Source organism: Pseudorca crassidens, chromosome 11 (assembly GCF_039906515.1).
Source record: "Pseudorca crassidens isolate mPseCra1 chromosome 11, mPseCra1.hap1, whole genome shotgun sequence".
In the NCBI taxonomy this organism is placed as follows: domain Eukaryota; kingdom Metazoa; phylum Chordata; class Mammalia; order Artiodactyla; family Delphinidae; genus Pseudorca; species Pseudorca crassidens.
Genome location: NC_090306.1, coordinates 100,069,817 through 100,094,073, shown reverse-complemented (window position 1 = coordinate 100,094,073; position 24,257 = coordinate 100,069,817). Strand labels below are relative to the sequence as shown.

The following is a 24,257-nucleotide window of genomic DNA, read 5'->3' as shown; positions in this document are numbered from 1 at the left end:
CAATATATGTCCATCTCTAGGGTTTAATTTAGAATAAGGAAAATTAAGTATTGGCCTCATTTCTGTTTTCCAGCCACTGTCCCTGCCCCACCCCGCTTCTTTTGGGCAAGGACTTGCTTCTTTTGGTGTATTCACAACAGCTTGACTTCAAGATCTCATCGTTATTAAATTGGTGGCATTGTCGGTGAGCCAAGGGGAGGAGGAGACCTCTATCTCCGTAAGGGGGATGTGTTCAGCACTTCCCCAGGCTAAGTTACTCTTGAAATGGTCAAATAGGCCAAAGCTTTGTAATCTTTTGGCACAGGTAAGGTAAGAGAAATTTAATTTCCATTTCCTTCTGGTTTGCTCTGCTCCTTATTCCCAGATGTCCTGAAGCACCAACTGAAGGGAGTGTTTTTTCCACTTGGAGCCATCTCTGCATCAGGTGTAGCTAACCAGCTGTCCTGGGTCAGGCACAAAAGCTCATAGGCATCATGCTTTTGTCCCTGGCAGGTGGGTTTTCACATTATCTCCAGGCTCAATTTGGGGAGGTGGATGAGGGGAGGTGGATGAGTGCCAGGTGGGAGCAAAGTTTTGTTTTTGTTTTATACAACAGGTCCTTATTAGTTATCCATTTGGGAGCAAAGTTTTATTACGTTAACATATCAACATCAGAGTACCTTCAGGGAAACCTGAGGCTTTTTCTTTTCTTCCTTCCTTCCTTCCTCCCTCCCTCCCTTCCTGCCTTTTTCTCTTTCTCTCTCTCTCTTTCTCTCTTCCTCTCTTTCTCTCTCTCTCTCCCCCCTCCCCCTGTCTCCCCCTCCCCCTCCCCCCTCCTGTCTTTCTTTTGTGCTGGGTCTCGCCTGCTCCTTAGTTGCCGCATGCATGTGGGATCTAGTTCCCTGAGCAGGGATCAAACCCAGGCCCTCTGCGTTGGGAGCGTGGAGTCTTAACCACTGCGCCACCAGGGAAGTCCCTTCTTTTATTTATTTTTATTTATTTAATTTCAGTTCATTTCCTCTTTTGGCCACACCGCGCGGCTTGTGGGATCCTAGTTCCCAGACCAGGGAACGAACCCGGGCCCACAGCAGTGAAAGTGCCAAGTCCTAACCCCTGGACGGCCAGGGAATTCCTTGGGGCTTTTTCTTTTAGATTGGAAATTGAGAATTCTGAATTAGATACTTTTTATTAATTTGTCCTGGTCTTTAAGCAAATTGTATAGCTGTTCTATTTTCACTGATGGCAGGGAAGAATGTTTTTAATGCCATGCTAAGTGTGGTGCCTCATAGCCTGTGCACAGCTCCTTCAGCTGAGTCTTAGTTTATTTTACATGAGGCAGTGCTGTTCCCAGTACTTGATATGACCCCTGACCAATGGTAGCTTAGCATTTGTCTCATGGGACTGAGACTGGCCAGTAGTCAGCTAACTGAAGAAGTTAGGTAAAGCAAGAATCATTAAAAAAATGCATAGTTTAGGCATTTTATTTCTAACTTTAAAAAAAGATTATATTTCGTGTGCCAATCTTTCATTGACCTTTTCTTTTACTTTGAATCTGCTGATCAGACTTGTCAGTTTTCTTGCATAAACTATGCCTATAATTTACTGTTTGATATTGGTTTTTGCCTGAAGAGGATTGAGAACTTGGATATGTAAAGCAACCTGAGTCGCTAAATCCTAGATTTTACAAATTTTCACCCAGTCCACTTATCTTACCTGTCTTACCCACACCTATGATTTAGTTAGGGTTTTTAAACTTTTTAAAAATCTTAGCAACTATACACTTATTTCATAGGCTTATACAGTGAGGTGTATATGTATGTATATATATACATTCACATATACACATCCATATATATTTATAAGTACATATGCATTTATTTATTTAAGATTTAATTTTATTTATTTTTGGCTGTGTTGGGTCTTCATTGCTGTGCGTGGGCTTTCTCTAGTTGTGGTGAACAGGGGCTACTCCTTGCGGTGGCTTCTCTTGTTGTAGAGCACGGGCTCTAGGTGCACAGGCTTCGGTAGTTGTGGCTTGCGGGCTCTAGAGTGCAGGCTCAGTAGCTGTGGTGCACGGCCTTAGGTGCTCTGTGGCATGTGGGATCTTCTCGGACCAGGGCTCAAACCCATGTCCCCTGCATTGGCAGGCGGATTCTTATCTACTGTGCCACCAGGGCAGTCCCTGCAATTTATATGTACAATTGACATAAACAGGTTTGGGGACAAACACTTGTTTAGTACACTGGGCAACATGGGGTTCTGTTTGTCACATGTGGCCACAATGCCAAGGGGGTCTTTTAGTAAATTAGACAGGGATTCTGCTCTCAGGAAACTTCCAGCCTGGTGGGGGCAATTTCTGTATTTCAGAATCTGTAACACAGTTAAAATGTGGCAGATGCCTTCAGAGACAGCATATACTCCCAGCAGGAAGGGATCAGAGAATTCATGGAGAAGCAGGTATTTGACCTGGGCCATTCATTTCTTTCTGTCTTTAGTTGAATATTTTTCTGTTAGTAGAGATATAAACAGATGTAACTGTCACTGGGCCTTAGGCAGTGGGAAGAACGTCTGAAGCCTTTTGAGGTTTCTATGTCTATCCTTTGTAGAGGCACTTGCTATTTCTCCTAAGTGACAAAGCTTCATAATACCCCTGTTGCTGGGGGTTCCTCAAGAAGGATGGGGTTCCTTTCAGTCAGGAAACAACGTACTGGTCACAGTTCTGTGGTGCTAAGCTAACCTGAGCATAAAAGCACTTCCTTGGGAGACGTTGGGTAAGGTAGCTTCACAGACCCAGGGGGACCCTGCAGAGGAGCTGGGGAGGGGATTGTTTCCAGGGGGTGGGGGATTCCTCAAAGCCCAGTTGGAATGTTGTTGCCAGAAGGAGGAGGAATGGATGCTAGGCAAAGAGCAGCCTGTTGGGAAACGCTTTGTAGAGTGCCCATGAAATGGATAACACATTAACCAAAGGCCAGGATGCATCCTGATAGCAAATGCACTTTTGTATCATCTCCAGTGAGTCCACCTGAGCTTCTAGAGGCAAAAAAACATAGCACATCACCCATAGGAGCTCAAGAAATATGTGATTCTTATGAATTCAAGAAATGTTGCCAGACTGCCTCCCGAAACTTACTGCCCACATGAGCATAGCAGTCTTCCTGAGTTCTGCCCTGTGTGGGTGGGTGAACTCAAGTGAGGAGAAACGGTATCATCTGGAGTGAAGAGCCCAGCTTTGCGGTCAGTCAGCCGGACAGAGGGTGGACTCTTGGCTCTGCCGCTAACTTGATGTGGACCTCGTGCTCTTCTTTGTTGTGTGCAATGACAGCTGTTTGCAATATTCTTTATTAGATTTCTCAAAGTTACAGGTTATTGCATTTTTTGCTATATGCTCATGCCAAGCGAAACAAAAAAGATGTATGCACAGCAAGATGGTAATAAACCTCCAACACCAAGAGTCTGAGATGAACCAGCGTTGACCACTTCAGTGTAGCAGAGCCTTCACAACTTCCTCCAGGCTCTCACAAACATCAGTGTGTTTTTAATAAAAGGACTAATACTGTAGGCATCACTCAGCAACTTGCTGTTTTCACTTCCCTTTAGCTGTCACGCTCCTGATTTTAAGCTCTCTGAGAACGAAGATTTAACAAAGTGCTCTGCATGTGGTAGGTGTTTATTGTGGAGTGAATGAATGAATGAATACTATACTCTGGGTATCTCTCCAGGTCAGTAGTTTCTGGAAGTTAGGCCAGATTGAATAGCTTCAGCCTTTTTGTAGGACATACACCAACAGTGTATGAGGACACCATTTACTGGGCATTTCCACCAGCACTAGATGTTTTTTTCCTAATCTGATGGGTAAAATTCATATCCCATTGTTTTTTTTTTTTGTTTTTTTTTTTTTTGACCAGGGATCAAACCCAGCTGGGAAGTGAAAGCGCCAAGTCCTAACCACTGGACCGCCAGGGAATTCCTTCCCATTGTTAATTTGTACTAGTGAAGTTGAGCATCACTTCACATGTTTATTGGCCACTAGTATTTCTTCTTCTTCTGTGAATTCTATATACATGCTTTTTGTTGCCCCCCCACCCCCCCACCCGGCATTGGATTGTTTTTCTTTCCAGTTTTTAGGAGGTTTTGTATATTGGGCTATAAATCCTTTGTTGTTACTATTGCAGATACAACAATCCCCCTGGCTACTGTTTCTATGATTTGTTTTTCCTTCGTTTAGATGTCTTTTTCCATAAAATTTGAAGATTTTTATGTAGTTAAATATGCTTATCTCTTTATAGTGTTTAGGTTTCCTATTTCCCGTTCCATCTATTATCTAGAGAAAGCTATAGACCAATTTCCTATGTGTGTGTGCATATATATGTTTATATATATATATATATATATCTGCAACATTTCTAAATATGTTTCTAAGTAAAACAATAACTTGAATACAGTAGTGTGTTAAAAGATTAATTCTCCATGACCAAGCAAGGTTTATTCCAGAAGTACAAGGGTAGCCTCATGTGAGGAATTGTGTCAGCTGGAGAAAGCTGTGGCCTAGGGCTTAGAGCATATTTTGTATCCCAGTCCTGCCATGTACTACTCTGACTTTGGCCAAATGGTTTAATCTCCCTGAGCTTCAATCTCATCTGTAAAATTAGCAGGATAAGAAGAGTGCCATCGTACAGAGTTGGTGTCAGTACTAAATGGGATATTACATGTAGAGTGGTTAGAGCAGGGCTTGGTGCATAGTAAGTGCTCAATTAAATGTCATGCATAACAATTCAGTACACAAAAAGAAAACCTGCGTTGACTAAATCAGCAGATGGTTGGAAGGCATATAATAAAATTCTGCAGCTAATCCTAATAAAAATCTAAGAAAAATGGTCATAAAACGAGTACAGAAATACTTACCAGAACTCAGCAGTGAGCACGTTAAGTGGCCATTTAATAAAACTCTAGGCATGACAGGGAGGCCTGTATGTAGTACTCTTCCCTCACATCTGTGGATCCCCAGATGATCCTTTGGACTTGACAGGCTTGCAGGGAGAGGGGCCAGAGGAGCCGCTGTGGCAGTGTCTGTCCAGCCTGAGCTGGCCCTGTGTTTCTCTTCTGTCTGGAGCACATGACCACCTGTTCCTAAGGCCTGCCCTTCCCACTGTACCGTGGGCGTGGCTTCTGCTCTCACTCTGCAGGAACCAGGAATAAATTCCTGGGGTCAAGGGGGGAAGAGGATTGCAAAAAGTAACAAGCCACCTCTAAACGGCCAGGGGAGCAGTTTTGTTGTAGTAGTAGGAGCACTGGGAACCAAGTATGACATCTAGGGCACCGAGGGTCAGCAGCAGGTGGCTTAGCCTGGCAGGTGCACATGGTTCTGTTTTCTCTCTGCAAGGAATTAGCCCAGTCATAATTTCTAACCTTCCCCTTCCTCTTCCGCATGCAAAATAAGTGGACCAATGTTCTCAAAATGAGAGAGGGAGGGAAGGCCTGAATGATCCGAACCCTGGAGGGGTACAGGTCAGATTAGACCTTCCAGACTGGCCTGGAAAGCCTTGGTGGGAGGGGCGGGTCTCAGCATTGGTCTGATTTTAGCCTGGCATTTGTTGAACACCTGTGTTTTTTTCCTTGTGTCTTTCTTTCTTTTTTTTTTAATATTATTTTATATATATATATATATATATATATATATATATATATATAATGTCTAACAGAATGTCTAATTTTATTTATTTAGGGCTGTGTTGGGTCTTCGTTTCTGTGCGAGGGCTTTCTCCAGTTGTGGCAAGTGGGAGGCCACTCTTCATCACGGTGCGCGGGCCTCTCACTATCGCGGCCTCTCTTGTTGCAGAGCACAGGCTCCAGACGCGCAGGTTCAGTAGTTGTGGCTCACGGGCCTAGTTGCTCCGCGACACGTGGGATCCTCCCAGACCAGGGCTCGAACCCGTGTACCCTGCATTAGCAGGCAGACTCCCAACCACTGCGCCACCAGGGAAGCCCCTCTTGTGTCTTTCTTATAGCACTATTCTTTTTTGCCTCTAGTTTAGAAATGCTTTATTAGCTTAAAATTTATGTAAACAATGGGTGATGGATATGTACGTTTCGAAGCATAATTATAAAAACCTCAAAAGCAGCCTCCCAGCTTGAAACCATTGTGCACCACAGGGAGGCTCTTGGTTGGGGCTTCCTGCCAGGGGCACAGGTATTCCAGGATATTTGATCATTCTCTTGCTTTTTTAAAAAAGAGAACACTTACACACATATATATGTGTCTGTAAATAATATATTCAGTTTTTATGAGCTTTATCAAAAGGGAATCAAGTAATCTGCGAATTTCATTTTTACTGCTGAATAATATTCCACTGTGTATATTGTATTTGGGTTCTCCAGAGAAAGAGAAGCGATAGGATCTATATATGTACAGAAAGAGATTTATTTTGAGGAGTTGGCTCACGTGATTATGGAGACTAGCAAGCCGGTAGTGCAGTTCCAGTTCCCTGCAAAGGCTGGCAGCCTAGGGACCCGGGAGAGTTGATGGTGCAGATGAAAACTGAAGGCTGACAGGTGGAGAATTCCTTCTTACAAAGGGTTGGCTTTTTGGTTCTGTCCAGGCCTTCAAGTGATTGGATTGGGGCTTGCCAACATTTTGGAGGGCAGTCTATTTTACCAATTAAAATGTTAATGTTATCAGAAAACACCCTTGCAGAGACACCCAGAATAATGTTTGATGAAATATCTGGGTATTTCATGACACATAAAATGTAACCATCACATGCATAGACCACAATTTATCATCCTCCTGTCAGCAGATATTGGATTGCTTCCATTTTTTTTGACCAGTAGGAGTACTGTGGTTATGAACCTTCTTTGTACAGGTCTCCTGGCGCACTCATTTCTCTAAGGTTTGTATAGGAGTAGACTTGCGGCCTCTGGGGTTGAGTGTGCTCAGCATGCAGAAATACCTCCTCCAGGTTGGGTGCCAGTTTACTCTCCCACCCAACACATGTGTGAATTTCCATTGCTCACATCCTCGCCCAGACGGGCTAATGGTCACGCTGCTTAATCCTACCCACCTAGCGGATGTCAAATGTTATCTCATTCTGGTCTGAACTTACCTGCTTACTGAGGGTGATGAGCCTCTTTCCACATGGGTGTTAACAATTCATGGGTTCTCTTGGTGACATGCCTGATTAAGGCTTTTCCCATTTTTTCTCTTGGGTTGTCTGTATTTTTCTTATTGATTTGTATGGGTTCTTTATACATTCTGTATACCAGTTGATTTATTGGTTATATGAGGTACAGGAATTGTCTCATAGTTTGTGCATGTCTTTTCACTTTCACTATGTTGTCTTTTGTTAAACATTTAAAATTTCAATGTAGTTGTCTATATTAATCCTTTCTTTTATGATAGGTATTTTTAAGGACTTTTTAAAGGAAATCCTTTTCTGCTGCGAGATCATAAAGGTACTCAGTATTTTCTTTTAACAATTTTAAGTTTTTGCTTTTCCTATTAACCCTTAGTCTTTGTGGAGTAATTTGTAACTGATTTTTGAGTTTGGTGTGAGGTAAAAATCTAGTTTTCTTTTCTTCTGAGTGCATGTTTGATTGAGACAGCCTCACTACTGAGTGGCCCTCCTGAACCTTGGGACTCTACCTCTGTCACTTAGGAAATCTTGAAATATGTGTGGGTCTGTCTTTTTTTCTAAATTAAAATTGTGTGTGTGTGGTAAAATATACATAACATAAAACTGACCATTTTGATAATTTTTAACTGTACAGTTTTGTGGCATTAAGTATCACGCATTCACACTGTCGTGCAGCCACCATCACCAGCCAGCCATCTCCAGAGCTTTTTCATCATCCCAAACTGAATCTCTGTTCCCACTAAACGAAAACTCTCCGTGCCTCTCCTACTGCAGCCTGTGGGTCTGTTTCCGGTCTGTACCTGGTCAATATAAGAAGAGGCAACCCCTCCTTCCTCTATTCTGCTTTTTAATAGAATTATTTTAGTTTTATCTTCCTGATGAGTAAATCACAAGAATGGGGGCTTTGACTTAAACGATCTTTGTATTCCTTGAAAGCACTTAACTTTGTGGTGAGCGTATGGTGGAGCTTAATAAATGCTAATAATTGAGCGTTGGCATTGGGTTTGAGAGAGTTCATAAGTTAAACTCACTCAGGTTCAGACCTATGAGAGAGTGATACAAGAGAGTCAGAATGTGACCAAAACACCACCTTTGTAACAGGTCCAGAGGATATGGTGCACGCAGCAGATGCCGCGCTAGCCGGGGGATGTGCTGACTTGCCCTGACTGTGTTCCAGGCTTTGGCACAGCCTCTGCAAGGGTCAGCTGCATCCGTAGAGCAGACACGCTTGCTCCACATGGCTACCTTGTGTTGGTCTGGGATGGAGAGAGAAAGAAAAGGGGTGGGAGGGGCTGATCTTTTTACAGTCGAGGAAACTGAGACTCAGAGTGAAATCACTTTGTGAGGCCACAGCTGGTAGGTTGTGAGCTGGGATTTGTTCTAGGCTTCGAGTTGAGGTGCACTTCTATTCCTGAGGCTTGGCATTCACACCTGAGCTGTACACGCCCAAGGGCGAAGCTGCCATTTCTCTCATGGATTTTTTTTTTTTTTTCCTTTCTTCTTTTGGTATATGCTGTGCCCCTAGGTACTAAGCCCTGTCCTAGGTGCCAAGGAAACGAGGGCAGTGAGACAGGATGGGGAAGGGAGGAGGAGGGGACAGGCACAGGCCTAAGACTGGATGGAGTACAACAGCCTGCTTCCGCAGCAGCTCAGAGAGGGGAGCATCCACCCCACCGGCTATCTGGGGAAGGGGGCCACGCCTGGCACTGGTGCGGGGCTTGTCAAACCTACCGGAGCCACAGGCATGTGGCCTGAGAGCTTGCCCATGAACTCTGCAAAACTGACAAATGTGTAAAGTCCAAGGTGTATTTGGAAAGTTTCTAGTTTAAGAAAACATTAAAAAAATGAATGGGGGAACCATATGTAGCCTTTTTCTTAATGTGACGTTAAAGGGTGAAGCCTCAGTGGAGGGCTGTTGAGCAGTGACACTCTTGGCCAGATTCCTAGTTGCATACTTCAGGGCACTGGGGAAGTTTTGACTTGCATTTTGTAAGACTCTCTTCAGTTACTGGATAAGCAGAAATAATGAAGTTGCTCAGGAGGGATTGCCTCATCGATGAGGAACATGGCAGATTGTGTTCATTTTCAAATTGTTATGGAGAACAAGTACAACATTTTTAGATTGTCATCTTATTTTAAGATTATTTTAAAAACATCAGTGCTGGTTTCCTCTCTTTGTCTTTCAGTAATTTTGTTGCAGGGCATTTTGGGCAGGAATATTTCACATAAGTTCTTATTTGGGCTGACGTTCAAGCGCAAGACATGTTTGCTTCTGCGCGAAGGCAGACATCCGGCTGCTCTGCCACGGGTATTTACTTTTGCATTGCTCCCAGCCACAGAAGTCATCTTAAATCTGCTTCAGAATGAATGAAATCCCCACATGCTGTTCATAGTTTGAAAATCCAGATCTGCACTTTCATTTCTAGAATTGTGTCCTATTTCAAATGTAGGATGGTGCTGTTACAAAGAAGCACGTTCAAAGCTATTTAAAAGCACGAGTGAGCACTCGTAGGCTCGGTTGTTCCAAGCGTGGTCTCCAGGTCAGAAAGACTGAAGGTAGAATGCTGCTGCTGCTGCTGCTGCTTCCAGCCCCTCCCTTGTTCAGTGCTGCAACTTCAGGTTTCCTGGTGTACAGTTCTGATCACAGTTCATCTTTTCTCTAGATAAACTACTATTTTAAAAAAATGAATTATTATGTAGTGGTTTGTAATACCGCCTCCTTTTATTGCATTCAGCTTAGTGGTAACCTGCAGCCCCTCAGAGATTGCCGAGTGAATGAAGAGAGGTGCTGGTGCTCTGAGGATGGGCTCGTGGGGAGAGGACCGGGGGGAGGCTGGGGGCAGCTTAGGGTGGTACAAGGAGACTGGGTTGGCGCCTGACCAGCACTGCTCTGGGTGGAGCGGGAGACCAGGCAGGGGCAGCCTCGAGGTTAGGAAGTCACTTCTGGCTGTCAGCCCAGTTCATTATCACAGTCACAGGTTCCCCAGTGGTGTGCTGCCACCAATCACCTGGTGTGGCCGGGGGCCCTGCCTTCATTTCAAGGTGCTTACTTTCTTTGAGACTTTTTAACAAATTGCTTTGTTTCTTTAGGTTTCGTCTTCCCAGGCTGAATTTTGAAATGAAAACTACATTGTCACTGACTCCTTCTTCTGAAGGATATAATGAATACTCATTAGCCAGTTAAATTTTTTATATTATTATTTTTGTAATAAACTTTATTTTGGAAACATTTTAGATATACAGTAAAGTTGCAAAGATAAAACAGATTCTTCATGTACCTTTCACCCAGTTTTCCCTAATGTTAACTTAACCTAAACATGACACATTTGTCAGAATTAAGAAATTAACATTGGACAGTGTTATTAAATAAACTACAGGCTTTACTTGGATTTCACTAGTTTTCCTACTGAGGTTCTCGGACTGTTCCAGGATCCAATCCAGGATATCACATTGCATTTAGTCCTCATGGCTTCTTAGTCTCCTCCATCTGTGACGCTTTCTGTCTTTCCTTATTTTTCATGACCTTGACAGTTTTGAAGAATGCTAGTCAGATATTTTGAGGAGTGGCCGTCAATTTGGGTTTGCCTGGTGTTTTTCACATTGTTAGACTGGCCTGATGAGTTTGGGTGAAGAATATGCAGAGGTGAAGTGCTGTCCTCATGTATCGTATCAGGGAGTACAGTGACGTCAGCATGGCTTATCACTGCAGAGGTTCACCTTGCAGGCTTAGTAGTTTTTTTTTTTTTTTTTGCGGTATGCGGGCCTCTCACTGTTGTGGCCTCTCCCGTTGCGGAGCACAGGCTCTGGACGCACAGGCTCAGCGGCCATGGCTCACGGGCCCAGCCGCTCCGCGGCATGTAGGATCTTCCCGGACCGGGGCACGAATCCGTGTCCCCTGCATCAGCAGGCGGACTCTCAACCACTATGCCACCAGGGAAGCCCCAGGCTTAGTATTTTTATTCCTTGATTTTATACATGTTTTATGTGGCTCTGGTTCCCCACTGGGTTGCTAGTCCTTCAGGCCAATGCCCCTGCTTTTCTTGCTTTGTGCCTCTTCCCAGCGTGAGGATGCGTGCTGTGGACCTGCAGGGTCAAGTAAAGATGTATTTGAGTTGCATGCTTCTGTGAGCATTTAACAATTTTCATAATCATAGGTGGAACAAGATTGGCCATGTGTTGATAATTGTTGAAACTAGGGGTCATTGTTCTAGTCTCTCTTTTTTATATGTTTAACATTTTCGATAAAAAATAAAGAGAAAGGGCTGCCCTGGTGGTGCAGTGGTTAAGAATCCGCCTGCCAACGCAGGGGACATGGGTTTGAGCCCTGGTCTGGGAAGATCCCACATGCCGTGGAGCAACTAAGCCTGTGCGCCACAACTACTGAGCCTGCGCTCTAGAGCCCACGAGCACAACTACTGAGCCCACGTGCCACAGCTACTGAAGCCTGTGCGCCTAGAGCCCGTGCTCCACAACAAGAGAAGCCACCGCAATGAGAAGCTTGTGCACCACAGTGAAGAGTAGCCCTGGCTCACCGCAACTAGGGAAAGCCCGTGCGCAGCAACAAAGACCCCACGCAGCCAAAATAAATAAATTTTAAAAAAAGAGAGAGAAAAACATTTCCAATCTACAGCTATAATGAATCCCAGGTTGTTTTTGATAGTGTAGGTGTTATGATGTTGATTGTTGCCAGAGTTGTTCAGGCTATTACTCATCTTAAATGTATTTGTTTCCTCCTCAAGGCCCGGATATGAAGAAAAACTTGCAGCTAAACCAATGTTAAGTGATACTGCTAATAACTATGTAATACTATTTCTTAACATCTTTGAAGAAAAAAAAATCATTAGTGTGCCATCAGACAATAATTCCAATTAAAATGAGGTTACAAATTAGTTGGAATATATTTATGGAATAGAAAGAAAATCTTGACTATTTATTGTCACACTAATTTACTGCAAAGAACATTTGAATCTAATGAATTTGGATGCAGCCTATTTCTCATATGTGCAGCAATTTGACCTTACAAATTGTGAGTCTGGTCTTTCAGTGAATGTAGTTAGATAAATACTGATTCCATTTAAAGATCCTAGCCCCTCCTCCTGAATCCCAAGGGACTATCTAAGAGGTGGGGGATTGTCAGTGGATTGTGAAGGGTATACTGAGGGAACAAGCACAGCGTGACCCAGGATCTGGATAAACTCGCTATCTTTGTGCTCCCTCAGTTAACCTGCAAACACACAGTCACCGAGTTATGAGTTGTAAAAGTGAACATTGTCATGAGGTATAATAAGCACACTTGGTGGTGTCACACTTTAAGGATCTTGGCTCTGGAAGTTAGTACTAACTTGTGACTGTTTATACAGTTACCCCCAGCCCTACTCCCAGTGTGTAGGTTTGTCTCTTCTTACCTGTTTCAGGCCTTTATGACAGCTTTGTGTGTGTATGTTAATTGAATGAGTTTGGTGGTCACCGATCATGTGAGCTGTCAGAGGCACTGTCCCCTCTTAGGGAAGGGGCAGTCTGGCTGTTGAGAGCCTAAGTCTCGTCCTTGCCTGTGTGTGGATGGCGCTGGGGATGGGGCCTTTCACTTGGTTCTCTTCATCCAGCAGACTAAGACTTGATTATATACCAGATTGTCTCCCTTAGACCTGCCTCTGCATGGAATTAATTCATGTGATGTGGAGGTTTTAAATAACTTCCACACTGTGGATGAGATCTCTGGCTTGAGGCTGGGGCCAGCACCTGCTGCTTTTCAGTGCGGCTGGAGAGTCTTAACTCTTCCTGGAACTTGTGTTTCTTTATAGAAGTGGTTTGTAAAATCTCAGACTTTATGGAATAAATTTTGTGGAGTGCTCAGGAATCCCGTCCCTCCTCTTTCCCCCAAGAAATATTGCACCATTGGTGAAGCCAGCTGCAGAAGGTGACATGCCCTGCAGGCAGAGGTTTGCCTGTGACCTCCCTGTATCTGTCGGTTTACAGAGGACTTCTGCGAGTTGTGGTCCTGAACCCCCTCTCAGTAGTGGGGATCTGGACAGCCCTTTTGAACCCAGCCTTGGCATCATCTGTCTGGTTTTAAAAACTCCTAAAGGAACTCATTTATTTCTTCATTATAAAATCAGTACATGTACTTTGTAAAGTACAAATATGGATTTTGAAAAGAGAAAATCACTGTCAGTACCTAGATGTACACTTCTCCAGATTGTTAAAGTCACACACACAAATGTGATTTTTAAAAACAAACGGGAGTGCTCGCTTCGGCAGCACATATACTAAAATTGGAATGATACAGAGAAGATTAGCATGGCTCCTGTGCAGGGATGACACGCAAATTCGTGAAGCACTCCATATATTTTCAAATCTTATTATGTGCTTCATCCCCCTTGCCTATCAAATGCTGGACATTTTCAATAGCATCTCTGCCTGTAAGATATCAATGAGATTAATCAGTTTTTCTGTCTGATATTTTATCAGATTAGGGCTTTTTGGTATGATTAAAGGATAGCAACTTTAAAAACAAAACGAAGCAAAACAAATGGGGTCATAATATTTAAACTGTTTTGTAACCTGTCCATCTTTAGCTTAGTTTCACACATGAGAGATACATGTCCCTCATCTTAAGATGGGTCACCTGTCACAAATGCAAAGTGACCACTGCCAGGCTGAGTGGCTTGCTTTCTCCCTGTGACTCCTGCCAGGTGCTCAGCCCAGTCAGCCTCTCGGCAGGGTTCCCTCACTTTATCTTCCTTCATAAGGAGACCTTCTGAACCAGCCTGTCCATATCCATACTTCATTCCTTGTGGTCATTGTGAGTTTGTTTCCATTTGGATTGTTATGACATTGATTCATTGATTTTCCGACATTTACTAATTGCCTACTCTCTGAATTTCCTGGGGGTTAACCTTATGCTGCTGCTGCCTGAGTATGTGCCTCCTATGTTTCAGCCCTACTCTTGGAGAGGCCCCTTTGACCCTTCCCTGACTTTAGTTGTGATCAGCATCCTCTGGAGCATCCAGTTCTGTCCTGAGGAGGTGATCTCCATGCTACCATTGAAAAACACACTACGCGTACCTTATCTCACTCAGTCTTCCCAAGCCCTGAGGTGGTTATCGAGGCTGTCTTCATGTTACAGGCCGAGGCACAGGAAGCTTACAGACGTGCCAAGATCCTGCACCTGCTCACCTCTGCCCCTCTCTTGTCATCTGGCCCAACTCAGTACTGCTTTTCTCACGCAGAAGTCTGTGGAGGACCCTATAGGGGACCTGCCTCCAATGGTTACCTGGCCTGTGTCCTCACACGGCAGGATCATGACCCGTGCCAGAGTACGACTGGGAACATTGTGTTAAAAGACCGTTTAGTAGACTTCCATTTTAAATGGTGAAAGTAGAAGAAAAACGTAAAATTTGTAAAACAAGATACACTTCTAAGTTTGTATTATATTTATAATCATATTTCAGACAGAGAATGGAAGCTTTTAGAGGTTAGAGACCATGTCTTTTAAGTTGACTTTCTATAACACTCAACAGTGCCTGCGAGCTTTAGATTTATTCATTTATTAAACACTTAATGTATTCTTATTACATGCCAAATTGAAGTACAGGATTGAAAGTCTTGAGTAAGAGTTCAAATGTTTCCAGTTTCTTGGCACATGGGGTTCTTGATCTTTTCCATCTTTCCCACCTTATGCCTAGCACAGGTCCAAAATGGGGAAGGAGAAAGGAGAAGGTGATGGTAGCATTCTGGAGTTCTTGGGACCACGTTCATTTATTTACATATTTATACCTCTCCTGGTTTCACAAAGGATTTGAGTTGGTTGTTTGGGACTATCAAAAATAGATAAGTAAAAGGTGGCAGAACTGAATTCTTCCTTTGCTATCGCCAAAGCAACAGCAATAAAATAGATGTTTAGTATCTGATAAGGACCTCAGACGTCACCTAGAACGCTCCTACTCAGTGTTTGTGGGACCCAGGACAGCCTCCGCTGTCAGAGGGAACCAAGTGTAGCAGTTCTGCCCATGCACAGCCACTGCTGCGTGACCAGAGAGAAGCCACTGCCCCGTCGGCCGTAGTTTCCTCATCTGAAAAATAGGGACAGTACTCCCACCTTGTAGGGCTATCATGAAGTGTGGAATCATTGTATGTAAAGATCCTGGCAAATGTATATAAAATGTCATAAAATAGTCCCTAATTTAATCCTCTATTTGCAGGGTTTCCAGACACAAGTTTATGATGGTATTTTTACTGCTGTGCCGCCAAAATATCAACAGTATAATCATTGTTTAAGCTAAAGACACTTAGTTTGAGGCTTTTCGTTTATTCTGAAGTTGTATGACCCACTTTTTAGTGTTAAAATACCTTTTTAAAATTATTAAAATGCCTTTGAAATGGAATAATGCTAAGTGCTAGGTTTTCTCTTTTCTTAACGTCCTTAGTGGACAAAATAAAGTTGGCAGCCTTATGTTGGGTGATTCTGCCTGTTGACCGAAAAAAAATGCACAACCTAAAAGTTGAGAGTTATGTTTTATTTGGTGGACATTCTGAGAACTTCAAGCCTGGGACACAACTTCTCAGATAACACTGAGAAACTGTTCCAAAGAGGCATGGTGGGGAGCCAGGATATATAGGAGTTTTTGCAACAAAAGACCAGGTAGTCCAAACATCAAAGGGTTACTGTTAATAAAAGAAAACCAGATATCTCAAGTTAAGGAATTTAGCACTTTTCTATGTATGGGAAGATGCAAGAGTCTGGGCTCACTGAAATCATTCCTTTGATATGCACCTCAGCTACATGGGGCCAGCATCCTGTGCTTTCTCATCCCGAGTCTCCTCAGGGTTCACCATCGGGGTTGGCTGAGGCAGTTGACTGCTAGATGGTGGGCATCTAGTTTCTATCCTGAGTTTCTTCAGGGCTTGCTGTCGGGCCGCTGTAATGTGGTGGCTTGATGGCTGTAACATCCTTTGTTTACTGATATGGCAGGCAATATTTTAGTTCACATGCCCTTAACGAAAGGCGCTGGTCAGTGAAGTTGGAGCTTTCATATGGTGCCCTGCCCTCTCCCCTGGGGAAGAGGAAGCCATAGCCAGATGCAGAGTGACACAACCCCTTCTTACCTGACTCAGCTCAGGGTCCCCTCTCCTGGGGAGTCTTCCCACATCTCTTCCCAGCCTCCCACCCCCCAACCCCCTTCACTCCTGCTTAGGTCTATTACGTAGCACTTGTCACACTGTGTGGTCCTCTGGGGGGCTTGTCTGTCTACCCTACTAAACTCTAAGCTGCTTAAGGAAAAGTGTGGTGAATTATTTAGCTTGTGACTTCCAGAGTCTAGCAGAGAGAGCGTACGTATAAATAAATGAGGGGGGAAATCACACCAATAAGCCTCTAATAAAACATTAACACAGCATATCTCAACTCTGTTCCTGAAAATACCCCAAAACTCACCACAAACTCTGCGCACCACTCTTTTTTGAATTCAGACCTTCTTCTTTGGGTGTGTTGCCCAAAGAAGGCTCGAGCTGTTCCTGGGACTGGGGGGCAGCGGCAGGAGCTGTATGACATCCTAACCACTGAGATGTTGTGTTAGAAGTCCAGGTGTTGCTTCTCATGCTGGCATTTTATAAAATGCATAAGGAAATAAATTAACATGTTTTTTCCTGTCACATTTGGTGCTTTGAAGTTTTTCTTAATTGGGCTTTCTGCTTTAATTAGTCTGGCTTCATATTTTCTTTCTTTCTCTTTTTTTTTTTAAGCTTTCAGCAAGTGTCAGAGAAGCAAAGAAGCTTATATAAAAGGTCTTAACCTTTTTTTTTTTTTTTAACTTTGCCAAAGATAGAACTGGTACTTAGCTTGTCCTGGCACCTTCTTTGATAGAGAATGATAGAAATTTGGCTTTGTTTATTCCTTTTTATGTACATTATGTGAGAAGAGTATTAAAGGTAAGATGGCTCTGTTTATGTCTTGGTTCATGAAAAATATGAAAGGCTAACCAGTAGGGTTCGAACACAGCCACTATCCTCTCCCCAACCAAAAAACAAAAACAACAAAAAGATCAGAAGGTTTTTATATAACCTATTTATGAACATGGTAGGTTTCTAGAATTTAAGATTTACTTATCAATTAAAAAAAAGGAAAATCTAATACCTGTAATTATCGTTATTAGATTTTACTTATTTACTGACTGTCAACCATTGAAACCTGTCACTGAGAGCTGCCATTTCTAAGTTGCTGACTGGCATTATCAAATTTTACTGCAGTGATGATGGAGAGAACTGAGCTAACCTGGTTAGAAAGTGGACCATTCGGGCTCATCAGAATCATTTGTGTGTGTTAGAGGATCAATTATGCTAAGAATTGAGACCTAATAAAATATACTTAGTGCTAACATTACACAGAACTTATTTTATTTGGCCTTTGAACCAGAGGACCTTGAAGTTCAGTTCCTGGTGAATGTCCATCGCTGTTGTACCGCTGATGCGGATGCTGGGAGCAGGAGAAAGTTCTGTTTTTCAAGTTCTGCAGAGGGCTCCTTTCCTCCTCTTCTTCTTTCTTCCTCTCTCCTGTCCTGTCTTCTCCCCCTCCTCCCCCTCCCTTTTCTCTTTACTGAGGTATTAATTAACATACAACTGAATGCCCTCATTTAGAGGCTTTGACAAATAGATACTCCTGTGTAGCCACTGTCCTAATCAAGACACAGAACATTTCCATCATTTCAAAACGTTCCTTGTGCCCCTGTGCAGTCAGCCCCCCTGTCCCCAGCCCCAGGCATACATTGATCTGTCACCCTAGGTGAGTTTTTCCTGGGTTAGAATTTCATGTAAAGAGGAGACACACGGTGTGTATCTTTTGCATCTGGCTTCGTTTGCTCACCATGATGTTTCTTTGTTTCCCTCATGTTACTTCTGTCAGTGGCTCATTCCTTTTAAGCGCCAAGTAGTTTTCCACTGCATGTCGATGATGCTGCACACAGCTGTTTTTTGATGTCCTGTATGGAGAAGTGTGGCAGAGAAATCAGGGCTCTGCAGGAGTATATACATAGTCTGTTTGTAATACCCCCTTCCCCCAACTTTTCTTAGCACTTGAGGAAGGCTGAGAGGAAGAGCAAATAAACAAACCGAGATTTTGGGGGTGTCACCTTTTCATCAGAGCCTTGACTCTTGTTAGTCCTTAAGTGGTTTGGCTTCTCAGAACAACACTATTCTGGTGACCCTTAGCTTGTGGCAGCCGATATGATCTTGGTATTTGTCTTTCTGGAGATGGGGGGATGGGCATTCCGAATGGTTTAAGGTCTTGTGACTTAGAGAGGCTCTTCTAGGGCTTTTGCATGATTTGTGCCATCCCTGCTGGCGCTAGGCCGCTTGGCTCTGCATTTAGGGCTTGCTAAGTTCCAAGACATGTGAACCGTGTAGCACATGTAGCATGGGGATGCCAGGCACCCCCGCCTCCCACCCCAGCCTCTGCCTCTGAGTCGTCTGGCTCTTGTCCTGCTCTGTCCTGGCTCAGCTGTTAGCTTTAGCCCAGTTGGGAGGAATAAAGCACAGAACTGCAAGTTGCACTGTTTTATTAACAACCCAATTACTGTGTGCCCATAACCTGTTTAAGAATCACCTTGTGAGACTTCCCTGGCGGTCCAGGGGTTGGGACTCCGCACTTCCACTGCAGGGGGCACGGGTTCAGTCCCTGGTTGGGGAACTAAGATCCCTGTGGTGTGGCCAAAAAACAAACAAAAAAACACAGAAAGAATCACCTTGTAAGAGGCAGTGGTTGCTTAGGGCTGGGGGAAGGCATGGTGGGGTAGGGAGAGGGGCGATAGCTAAAGAGTACAGGGTTTCTTTTTGAGATGATGAAAATGTCCTAAAATTGGGGTGATGGTTGCCATATCTGTGAATATACTAAAAACCATTGAATTGTACACTTTAAATGGCTGAATTGTATGGTATGTGAATTATACCTCAGTAAAGCTGTTTTTTTAAAAAGGGTGGTATTAGAGCAAGGACAGACCAATAGAGGAATGGGGGAAAATTGACATAGAAATTTTACTCTTTCTCCATATGACATGACCTGTTGCTAAATATCCTAGTTTGCTTCACAGCTCTAGTTCCATGGGGGGCATAAGAGTGTGGTAGAAAGAGGATGGGCTTTGACGTATCAGGTGAACCTGAGTTTGGATCCCCATTCTGCCATTATTGGCTGGGTGACCTTGGGCAGGTCACTTAACTTCTCTGTGCTGGTTTCCCTTCTGTAAAAGGGGACTAGTAGTACCTATCTTATGGGATCTTTTAAACGAGCTCGGGATGGGCTTCCCTGGTGGCGCAGTGGCTGAGAGTCCGCTTGCCGATGCAGGGGACACGGGTTCGTGTCCCGGTCCGGGAAGATCCCACATGCCGCGGAGCAACTGGGCCCGTGAGCCATGGCCGCTGAGCCTGCGCGTCCGGAGCCTCTGCTCTGCAACGGCAGACGCCACAACAGTGAGAGGCCCGCATACCGGAAAAAAAAAAAAAAAAAAAAAAAAAAAAAAAACAACTCGGTAGAGGCAGCCATTTTCACCACGTGACAGTCATATAACAAAGGTATCAGATAGAAGAGGTAGCGTGGTGAGACGCTGTCCTGATGTCTGTGAGTTCTGCTAGGTTAACGGCTGTTCACTCGAATCCCCCTGCTGATGTGCCTTGGTAACAATGGCTGAGCTAATGGATGACCCTGGCAGTCTTTAGCTAATTTGCTGGACTCTCTGCTTCAGAATTTTTTTTCTGCCTTAATCCACATGGTTTGAGTAGGTTGGTGGCAAGCTCTTGGAGAACCCACTTGTGTCCCCTGCTTTGTGAAGCCTTCCCACCCTGGGTCCCTGCTCCCTTCACACTGTTCCCTCAACCCTTGGCACACGTTGGTTCTAGCATTTATCAGCTGGTGCCATTTTAATTTATTTACACTTCTGCTGTGCCCATAAACTGTGAGCAATGCAGGGAAGGGACCTTGGCTTTTCAGTCATGGGGCCCCGAGGCCCTAAGCACTGTGCCTGGCACTAATGTTTGTTGAATGAATGCCCAATGGTTTCAAGTCTGGTGACAAACCAGTTTGGAACCGGAAATACCAGTTTAGGCACCACATGCTAGAAGTTAGCAGGTGAGTTTCCCTGGAGCAGTGTTTCTGTCCCAGCACCACCTCCAGGGGCTGCACCCCTGCCCCAGGATGGGAGAGCTGCCAGAGGGCCAGGAGAGCTTGCCTCCTGCCAGGCATCCACTGGTGAGATGTGGCTGAAGTTACGAGGAGGGAGAAGGTGCCCTGGCCACGCTGGAAAGCTGGTCTTGTTACTTCATAGTGCTACTGCTATCTGCCTTCTTAATTCAGTTCATATACAATTTTTATTAAGCAGCAGCTGTATCCAAGACCCAGTTCTGATTCTTCAGGGAAGCCAAGATGGAGAGGCAGTGTGGTGTAGTGGTTAACAGCTGGGCTTTGGAGGCTGACTGCCTGGGGTTCATTCCTGGCCCTCGCCATGAACCAGCTCCAGGACACAGGGCAAGTAATATAACTTCTCTGTGCCTCAGTTATCTCACCTGGAAGATGGAGGAGGTAACAGTACTTACCCTCATAGGGTTATTTTCATGATTGACCATAAATAAAGTAAGCACTATATAAATGTTTATTGAGCAGCCTTTGTTTGTTGGATTTAAAAAAAAAATAAAGAGCATGAGGCTCTTAAACCTTGCTATGATTGTCCCTCCCATAACCAAGAACACTAAGAGGGGCTCTGGGGCAAAGAAGAATTTCCTGTCATGCTAGCTGATAGCAAGAAGAGGTAGACAATCAGCTTGCTTTGCTAGAACAACTCAGGTGTGTATTCCTTCTTAGTGGAAGAAAATACCCCCAGACAAAGGCTTTGGCGACCATATTTTTATGCCGCTTAAACTTAAAGCATGTACTTTGAAAGATAACTGCCATGCCATTGGTTTTAGAAAGCCTGTCTTGGTACTCAGCAAGCCTTTTGACTTGTTGCTCAACTTTTTCCAGCCTTAGTGTCCACCACTGGACAAAATGACCTTTAGGGCCATTAGACCTTCAGTTCCTGATCCTGTCTGTCCCACAGCAAACCCTGGGATGAAGTGGCCAGCCTCCCTGCAGATCAGAGGACGCTACTGTGGCGTGTGCACCTCTGTAAGGGTGTAACTGACTTAACTAAGCTGGCGGCAGAGTACGGTGAAGTCTGTGTTGGGTTGACTTCGTGGGGAGGGTGAGGGGAAAGTGGTATCATAATATTCTGAGTAATGTGAATGATTATCACATGTCAAATAATTGAGGCTTTTGTTGATATGGCCTTTGCTTTATTGGTGTTTTTCTATTAAGGAATTTCTAAACCGTGATTTTTTTTTTAAAGAATCAATTTTATTTATTTATTTTTGATTGCATTGGGTCTTCGTTGCTGTGCGCAGGCTTTCTCTAGTTGTGGTGAGCGGGGGCTCCTCTTCGTTGCGGTGCGCGGGCTTCTCATTGCGGTGGCTTCTCTTGTTGCGGAGCACGAGCTCTAGGCACGTGGGCTTCAGTAGTTGTGGCTTGCAGGCTCTAGAGCACAGGCTCAGTAGTTGTGGCACACGGGCTTAGTTGCTCTGCGGCATGTGGGATCTTCTCTGACCAGGGACGGAACCTCTGCCCCCTGCAGTGGAAGCGCGGAGTTTTAACCACTGGGCCACCAGGAAAGCCCCTTAAAACACTTTTTATTCAGGTGTAAATATATATACATAAAAGTGTGCATATTATACGTGTGTATACCAATGAATTTTCATAAATACACCATACCCATAACAGCTCAAAAACCAGAACACTGCTCAGAAGCATTCCTGGTGACCCCTTGCTGCTCTGTCCCTCTCTGCTCTGCCCTGTCCTGGCCTCACTCGGCACAGAGTTGTGCCTCCTCTTTATCTAATGGGAATTAATATAGTATGTTCTTGTGGACGCATACATTTGAAAATGAGGAGTTAGGGGGATTTCCCTGGTGGCCCAGTGGTTAAGACTCCGTGCTGTCAATGCAGGGGCCCCAGGTTTGATCCCTGGCCGGGGAACTGGATCCCACATGCATGCTGCAGCTAGGCGTTTGCATGCCACAACTAAGGAGCCCGCGAGCCGCAACTAAAAGGAGCCCACCTGCTACAACTAAGACCTGGCGCAAATACATAAATATTTTTAAAAAAGGAAACCTCTCAACACTTGAAAAATAAATAAAATGAGGAGATAGGATCTCTTCCTCCTCACCTAAAGTTATATTATTATTTTTTTCCTTCACTTTCAGTTCTTTGTAAAACTCTAGGAAGTAAAGTGTTTTTGTGTTGATTTTTACTTCTACGGAATCACACTTGCATATTTGAGTGCCCTAGTTCGTAGGAGGCAGTCACACTGCTGAGACCAGGGTCCCCTGCCTGTGTCCAGCATGAGCCTGTGTCAGGCTTCCCCTGCATCTCCCACTGTCAAGCTGCTTTGCCTTGTGTGTGGAGTCACAGAGAGAAGCCGAGTTTTACATGTAGGGGCAATGGAAGATTATCCCATGCAAGTAAACCCCTGTCACATTAACTCCTGGCTCCTTAGAAACAGAGCATGTCTTTTTTCCCTCCTAAATGGGAGGATCCCAAATACAAGAAGAGACTCTAAGACCATCACATACAGTGTAAGTTAGTTTATATATAAGTTGATTTTGGGGGGTGATATGATTTTCGTTCTCAGTCCTTTTGTCTCTGATTTTCCATGGAATACTGAGATTTCTGTTTGGCTACTTACTGAAAAGACAGCTCTTCTGTGATGGTCCCAGCAGGCTTGCAGAGGTGGTCTGAGAACCTGGTGCCTGTAGGGTGAATGCAGCAGTGTAGGGGAATGGCCTTATCTCGGCTGCAAGGAGTCGGCAGCCAACAGGAAATGATGAAATGTGCTGGGAGAATTCAGCTGGGAGCCGAGGTCAGACATACCAGCAGGGACGGAAGGAGGCAGGTACGGAAGCTGATCTGCAAAGTTAGGCAGTTGAAGCCGCCTTTGACAGGAAAACGTGAGTGTGCTGTTTAGAACATGCATTTCCTTTAAGGGAGACCTGCTGAAAGTAAAATTTTCATTGATTTTTTTTTTCCCTCCAGAGTGATTGATTTAACAGAACCCTTACCTTTTAAGCACACCTAGTTTTAGAGCTTCTTGATGGAAATGTTCACCCAGTTCAATATCAACTGAACAGTGTGGAGTGTTTTATCCAAAATGCTTTGAGAAAATGTTAGAGTACATGTTTGATTTTCTTGATGAATACATCTTGACCCAAACAAATGAAGGACTATGCTTTATAATTTCTACTCTGGTTTTAGAACATATGTGCATGCTTCATTTCAAAATAGAGGGAATAAATTAAAAACTTAGGCATGTTTTAGACTAGTTTGCATACCTCTGCCTGTATTTTTTTCTTACTGCGTAGCTAAATGAATTAGTTGAGTTAACAGTTAATAGAGGGTTGGTTTCTTTTCCCCCTACTGTCAGGCATTCCGTTTATTACATGCTGCAACTTCCTTTCTTAACAGCCACAGCTAATCTACAAACTCACAACTGGGACTTGTGATAGAAAATGAACAAATTAGCTTTTCCAGTTAACTGTAGTTGCTGTTTCACGACCGTGTCTTCCAGAATCCCAGAATTAGCATGCGGCTTGCTCCAAGGCCCCCCTCCGTCTTCCTCCTCAGTCAGTTCTTATTTTTCTCCTCATCTGGACCCTGTGCTCTCGTCCCCATCTGACTGCTGTCACTGGACACTTCATTTTCATTTTTATTGGACAGCAAAATGTAACTTTTATTGTTTCAATAGCTGAGCAGCTTTACATACGTATCTGTTTCTTATCTTGAAGTCGTACTCTGGAATTGAAAAATTTTGGCTCCCTCTCCCTTTCCTTTGTTTATGCAGTACTGTAATTCTAATTAGAAGATTTTTTTTAAAAAATCCCGATATGTGAGTGACTCATCACTATTTATTGGGTTACCTATTGCTGTGAACGTTAGAAAGGCAGTGTCCTCTTTCTGTTCTCCAGAAGATGCCATGCTGGTACAGTCTGTGCCACACACACAAGCATATTTCCTCATTAGGTCATTACCTAGTGTGATGTATGTATTTCTAACACTTTTAAGGTTGCATATTTCCTATTTTCT

General features: G+C 44.0%; 1 protein-coding gene and 1 non-coding gene across 6 annotated transcripts in view; both read left to right on the top strand.

Moving 5' to 3' along the window:
* PACSIN2 (protein kinase C and casein kinase substrate in neurons 2) overlaps window positions 1-24,257 on the top strand; it is a 139,560-nt gene that overhangs the window by 26,421 nt on the left and 88,882 nt on the right. The window contains exon 1 of one of the 5 annotated variants that reach the window (XM_067698315.1): window positions 7,409-7,428. The exons of 2 other annotated variants lie outside the window; for them this stretch is intronic. The gene's annotated coding sequence lies outside the window, so the exon portion shown is untranslated. Of the gene's footprint in view, window positions 1-7,408; window positions 7,429-22,997; window positions 23,126-24,257 lie in introns of those variants that run through there. 2 more of the 5 variants (XM_067698314.1, XM_067698316.1) reach the window with 2 other exon arrangements.
* Window positions 13,352-13,458, top strand: LOC137203098 (U6 spliceosomal RNA). Its single transcript, XR_010932928.1, has one exon. It is a non-coding gene; the product is annotated as a U6 spliceosomal RNA (small nuclear RNA).